Source organism: Apium graveolens, chromosome 11 (genome assembly GCF_009905375.1).
Source record: "Apium graveolens cultivar Ventura chromosome 11, ASM990537v1, whole genome shotgun sequence".
Taxonomy (NCBI): domain Eukaryota; kingdom Viridiplantae; phylum Streptophyta; class Magnoliopsida; order Apiales; family Apiaceae; genus Apium; species Apium graveolens.
Window position 1 is genome coordinate 87,679,241 of NC_133657.1, and position 6,423 is coordinate 87,685,663.

General features: G+C 32.2%; 1 pseudogene; it reads left to right on the forward strand.

Annotated features, from left to right (window-relative positions):
* The first annotated feature begins 4,594 nt into the window (after positions 1-4,594).
* Positions 4,595-6,037, forward strand: LOC141695671 (uncharacterized; annotated as a pseudogene).
* The last annotated feature ends 386 nt before the right edge of the window (positions 6,038-6,423 follow it).

Sequence of the window (6,423 nt, forward strand, 5' to 3'; positions counted from 1 at the left end):
CGGGATATTTTACATTATTTTCGTATATGGTGTTTTATGAAAAGCCCGGTTTTGATGATTATCCAATTCTGGTATTAAATTGTATCATTTTTATAGTTACTTAGCGGCTAAGTAATCTATTTTTGGATCATTTTGTAGTTACTTAGCGGCTAAGCCACTAATTTAACGATCCAAAATGATCCAGAACGAACCAATATTCCGTAAATATAAATAGCCTATTTCTTATTCCATTTGTTTCATTTATTCATTTACAACCAGTAAAATGCAGTAAATATAGAGAAAAACCCTAGAAACTGATACGTTCCTGAGAATCAATCGTACGAATGAAGGCGTTATCGAACTACTACTGTTAGACCTGGAAGTCCTGAAATCTATGCGCTCCTTCTCAACATCCTTTGCTACATCAGCCACCTCTGCCATATTATCAAATTTAAAAGAAATTATGGAACCCCTCAGATAAGACTTCAACCCCTATTTAAATTTATCAGCCTGCTGTGCAGCAGTCCCTGCAACTGTCCCCGCAAATCCAGCCAACCTTATAAACCTCGCCATATAATTAGTAATGCTCCCATCATGGTGTTACGCAATAGAATGAAACTCCCTCAAATAAGCCTCCCTATCAGCATTAGAGAATTACTGCTCATAGAACACCTCCTTAAATCCCTGTCATTCCAAAGCCTCTGCATACCTCTCCCCTGTAGTAGCTTTCACTCCTCTCCACCATCTCGGAGTGTCCCCCTCCAACTTATACACAGCTAACCTGACCTTTTGAATCTCATCACAACCCAGTGCATCAAAAATCTTCTCAAGATGAACAATCTAATTTTCAGCATCAATAGGAGTCGGTGCTGAACTAAAAGAGTCTCGTGTCTGCTTCACAAACCTCTCCAACCATATAAACGGCTCCAACTGATGGCCCTGACCATTCTGATTCTGATTATCGTTGCCATTCTGATTTCCTTGTCCATTCTGATTTTCCTCGCCATTCTGATTTCCTTGTCCATTCTGATTTCCCTCGCCATTCTGATTTTCTTAGTTTGCCAAGGCCTGTTGTACAACCCGAGCCACTACTTGCCCTATCATCTCAGTAATCTGAGCGAGGTCAATGTGAAAAGTATCATGTCTAGGAGGCATCTACAATATAAGATAGCGAATGAATGAAGATTACGAGATTAAATATGATGAAGCGGTTACAAACAGATTTCAAAATGATGAAGCAGAATGAAATGGTAAAGAGCGGAATGAAACGAAATTAAATAGAACACCCATCCTATCGTCTACCCAAACTCACAGGTCAACCTAAGTAGGTTTTCTACAAGAAAGAACCTAACTCTGCTGCCATCTCTGTAACACCCCCTTCCTAAAAATAGAAGGAGATATTACTTATAATTCATAAACCTGCGAACAAAGCACTAATATATTTCTAAACAAAAATTAAACAGTCTAAAATCTTCAAAATAATATTAAATCTCCAAACCGTCTAACCCAATAATATAAATATTAAAATCTCTAAATAAATAATTAAGTCTAGATAATGATAAAGTCTAAAATCATAATCAATGAAATGGGGTAGCTCTCTATCACACAGTCCCAGATTCCCTTAAGCACCTGCCAGAAAAAGAATACGGCATGAGCCAAACGCCCAGTACGGATTTGGAATACAATTTATAAAATAAAAATCAGAAATGAAGATTTCACTACTTATATTAAACAATAATTTTAAAAATAAGCATGGCTGGAATAACGAGGGGTTAGGATATTTCATACCGAGATCAGAACACATACAAATACACACATCATAGGGTACCTAATGCGTGCAACAGAATGGATAACATGTACGGTATATACAACATCACCATAAATTAAATCACAAATCAAACTCTAGGTGCACCTACGTATCCTGAACAAATATCAAATGCGCAAAAGCTCCTCCCAAGAGCTAACAGAAGGATATGCCTTGACCAATCACACTGGCACGGAAGTGTCATGTCATTGGTGCCGCAATGACATGGCTGTAGTTCCCCTACAGCTGGTTAACTCGGTATACCCTATATCACTCTAAGGGTCAACTAAAAATATTCTCGCAAAATTTTAAAATCACCTGAGACAAATAATTCTGATTCCCAAAATAGAGGATGTTATAAATAATCCGCACAAACTGATATTTAAATTTTTCAAAATCAATTTTTTTTTAAAAAAATCGGAATTTAAAATGGTCAAAACAAATATTAACGGAATGGACAGAAAGTAGAACATAACGAATCAAATAAATATAAGGAACAAGAGGAGTAGCGCTGAAAAAAAGGGGACATAATCTGTACCTTAAATATCACAACTAAAATACTAACAAAATCTGCAACGAAGTCGCTAAATTCCTAGCCCGTGATCTAATAACAAATTTATTATTTATTATTAATACTGGTTCTTTAAATTATTATTTAATATAAGTGTGTGATTCACTATCTAATTAAATAGAAAAAAAAACAATTCACTCTGTGGAGAGCTTGGAACACTAACAATTTAGCAGTCTTAAACATGCATGTACATTCATTATTAAACTAACCAGTGCAAACAATAAATAAAATAAACTAGTAATTAATAGGTAAATATCGTAATCCAAATGTTAAGTATTATAATGCCAAAATATACACATGTGTTCAAGTAGAATTATTGAAGCAAAAATTAAATATTTAAATAATAAAAGTGAAACACCACCATATTAATGACCAAAACTAACACAAATTTAGTTACAGAATTCATTTGGTTCAACAAATAGGTACCTAATAATGACAAATAACTAAAACACTTGAACCAAAATATATAATACTATTAATTATAATAATATATTAAAATAGTCTTCTCGACACTAAAATTAACATGACTCGGAATAAATATACATACTTTGACATCTTTTTGGACCATGCAGTTGACACGCTAGTAGATTAAAATCAAAAAAATATAATACAAAATAACAACGAAAATCAGTAAAATAATATATAGATATAAGTTTAAAACCTAAAACATGATTTAAGTTATATGCTATAGGACTACTTACGTGCCACCTACGCATCAACACATACACAACAATAAAATATTACCATAGCTTGTACAGTGTAGTGTGTGCACAGGTTTTTGACTATTTTATTATTATTATTATAATATGATACATGATGTTATGCATGGTCATGAAAATCACATGTCCTCCTCCCTAACATATCAATTAATCATATGAATCATAATACTAGCATACACAAACTAAAATCTACACAGCCAACATGGTACTGCCTAATTAATTACATAACTCTAATTAGTGATACCTGATCTTGTTGATATTAGATAGAAAAGGAGCAACCCAACAAGCTATATTATACGCAGGCCCTTTGTTTCCTCTCCTCTGTTTCTCTCCCTCCGCAACCTCACTTTTTAGGGTTTTATTATTAGACTCGTGTACTTCAATAATGATCGGTGTGTTGTATATATATCGCTCAAAGTATATTATTAATATTAGAACTAGAATTTTAATAGATAACTAAATATTTAAAAGCAGTCCTTTTCTTTTTATAATTTGATCTCTCATTCAAAATATATTATTCTTGTTATTATTATTATTATTATTATTGCCTAAAATTAACGTATATTACAGTGGGCCTTCGGCCTACTTTGATGGGCTTTTTTCATTGAGCTTCATTGAATTAATATTAATTTTTTATTTCGGTCAATGACGTGCGAAATTGTAAAATCTTAGATATACAAAATATAATTTAGTCCGAGAGTTTATTTGATAACGGGTAAATGATACTGTTATGAGTTATTTCAATTTGGGTATTCAAATTGTTTATTTTATGTTTGGAGCTCCGAACGAATAAAAACTTTATTGGACGAGTCCTCCCACAATATTTTCACGAAATGGTTTTCTATTCTACATTTATTTCTATTAATTGTTGGGACAAGTTATATATTGTCCTCTTGAAAGAACCTTTTTCTCTATTTTTATGTTGTATATGTTGTATTTATCAACATGAGCAGGAGAATACGATAATATTTAATTAATTATTATTAGTATAGAACATGTGCGATGCACGACGTCTTTGTAATTTAATTACTTTTATCTTTATTTAAGTTGATTGAATATAATTGTAGTTTAGCTCATATGAATGTTATTATTATGTTTTAATCTATGTAACTGTATTGATTAACGATTTATATAGGTCGATTTGAATAGTATATTTTTAAGTCGGATCAATTATATTTATTATTTTATTTTAGCGTGTGACCCGTTATACTATTTCGACAAAATTTTACTAATTATATTTAGTTTTCTTTGAATTTTATTTATTCAGAATTAATAGTATAATTTTTTTACCCGGGCGAATAATATACAGGGGAGGAACTAGGGGGACCGAAGGGAGCCCCGGTCCCCGCCAACTGCGGAATAACCCCAAAATTTTAATATAAAATTTTAAAATTTACTATCAAAATTTTTTTTGGTCCCCCTAGATTTTAAAAAAAAAATTGAAATTGAGAATTAATTATACAAAATTTTATTGATTTTGCTAATTATTTCATTCAAAATAATATTGATTAGACGGAAATCATGGAATTTGTTAAAGATACAACTTCTTTAACTTTAAAGACTGAAATATGTGTTATTTTGTCTCATCATAATCTTAATGTCCAAAACATAAGAGGTCAAGGATATCATGGTGCCAGTAATATGCGTGGTGAGTGGAATGGGCTGCAAGCCTTGTTTCTTGAAGATTGTCTTTATGCATATTACATTCATTGTCTAGCACATCAATTACAATTAGCACTTGTGGCTGCAACAAGAGAAATACCTCAGATTGACACTTTTTTTCAAAATATGGTCTTTATTATCAATACGGTTACTAGTTCTTCTAAGCGGCATGATGAGTTGCAAGCTAATCAAATTGCTGAAATTGAACATTTAAAGGAAATAGAAGAGATTCAAACAGGTAAAGGTCTCAATCAAATTGGAACATTACAATGTCCCAGAGATACTAGATGGAGTTCACATTTCACTGTTATATGTAGTTTGATAATAATGTATGGTGCTACTCGCTCGGTTTTAATTGACGTTGCTGCTCAAGGGACAACTTTTTCTCAACGAGGTGATGCTTTAAGTGCTATTAAAATGTTAATGTCTTATGAATTTGTGTTTATTTTACATGTGGTTAAGGAGATAATAGCTATTACTGATCTACTTTGTCGAGCATTACAATAAAAGTCTCAAGATATTTTAGATGCCATGTATCTGGTTTCTACTACAAAGATGTTGATTCAAAAATTGAGAAGTGATGGTTGGGAGAGTCTCTTAGAAAATGTGAGATCATTTTGTGAACGACATACTATCTTGATTCCAGATATGAATTCTCCCTACTTTGATGTGCTTAAATCTCTTCGTCGACAAGGAAAACAAAAGCAAATGGTGACAATGGAACATCATTACCGAGTAGAAATCTTTACAGCTGCCATAGATCAACAATTACAGGAGCTAAATAATAGATTCAGTGAACAAATGACGGAGCTTCTTATTTTAAGAGCATCACTAAATCCTAGGGATGGTTACAGGTCTTTCAACATAGAAAACATTTGCAAATTAGCTGAAAAGTTTTATCCAGAAGATTTTTTGGGAGATGAAAAAATCCATCTACAGTGTGAACTACAATATTATGGGTTAGATATTCCGGTTCATCCAGATTTGAATAATCTGTCTACTCTTGGTGATTTATGTCATGGATTGGTAACCACAGGAAAAGCTGACATGTATCCATTAGTTGATAGACTATTAAGGATTGTCTTGACTCTTCCAGCATCTACTGCAACATCTGAACGAGCTTTTTCTGCTATGAAAATTGTGAAAACAAGTCTTCGCAATCGAATGGAAGATGAATTTCTTAGGGATTATTTGATAGTGTATATTGAAAAGGAGATTGCGGAGACCATTTCTGCCGAGGAGATCATTGATTCTTTTTATTTGATCAAAGAAAGGCGTGCACATCTCAAATAAATCGGTATATTTTCTACTTTTATTTATTTTAGTCCCCCCCATGTTAGATTCCTGATTCCGCCCCTGATAATATATATTAAGTTGTCGCCCGAAATCTTTATATCGATCAAATATAGTATAGATTATGGATAATACATTTATTTAGATTGATGGAAAATGGACGGACTGCAGATGTGTTGAGGCTAGTGTTTATGGGTGGCTTGATTACCTAATTTTCTTTTCATCTTAATTGACTTCAATTATTAAAATTAATTAGAATTATATAAATTAGAATTATGATAAAATTAGAAGAGTTTAAAATATAACTGAAACGTATTTTAGTAGGAATAAATAAAAAAGGTAACATATTTTGTTTAAAAAGGTAATTGATTTATATACTAATTAAGTAAGAGTAA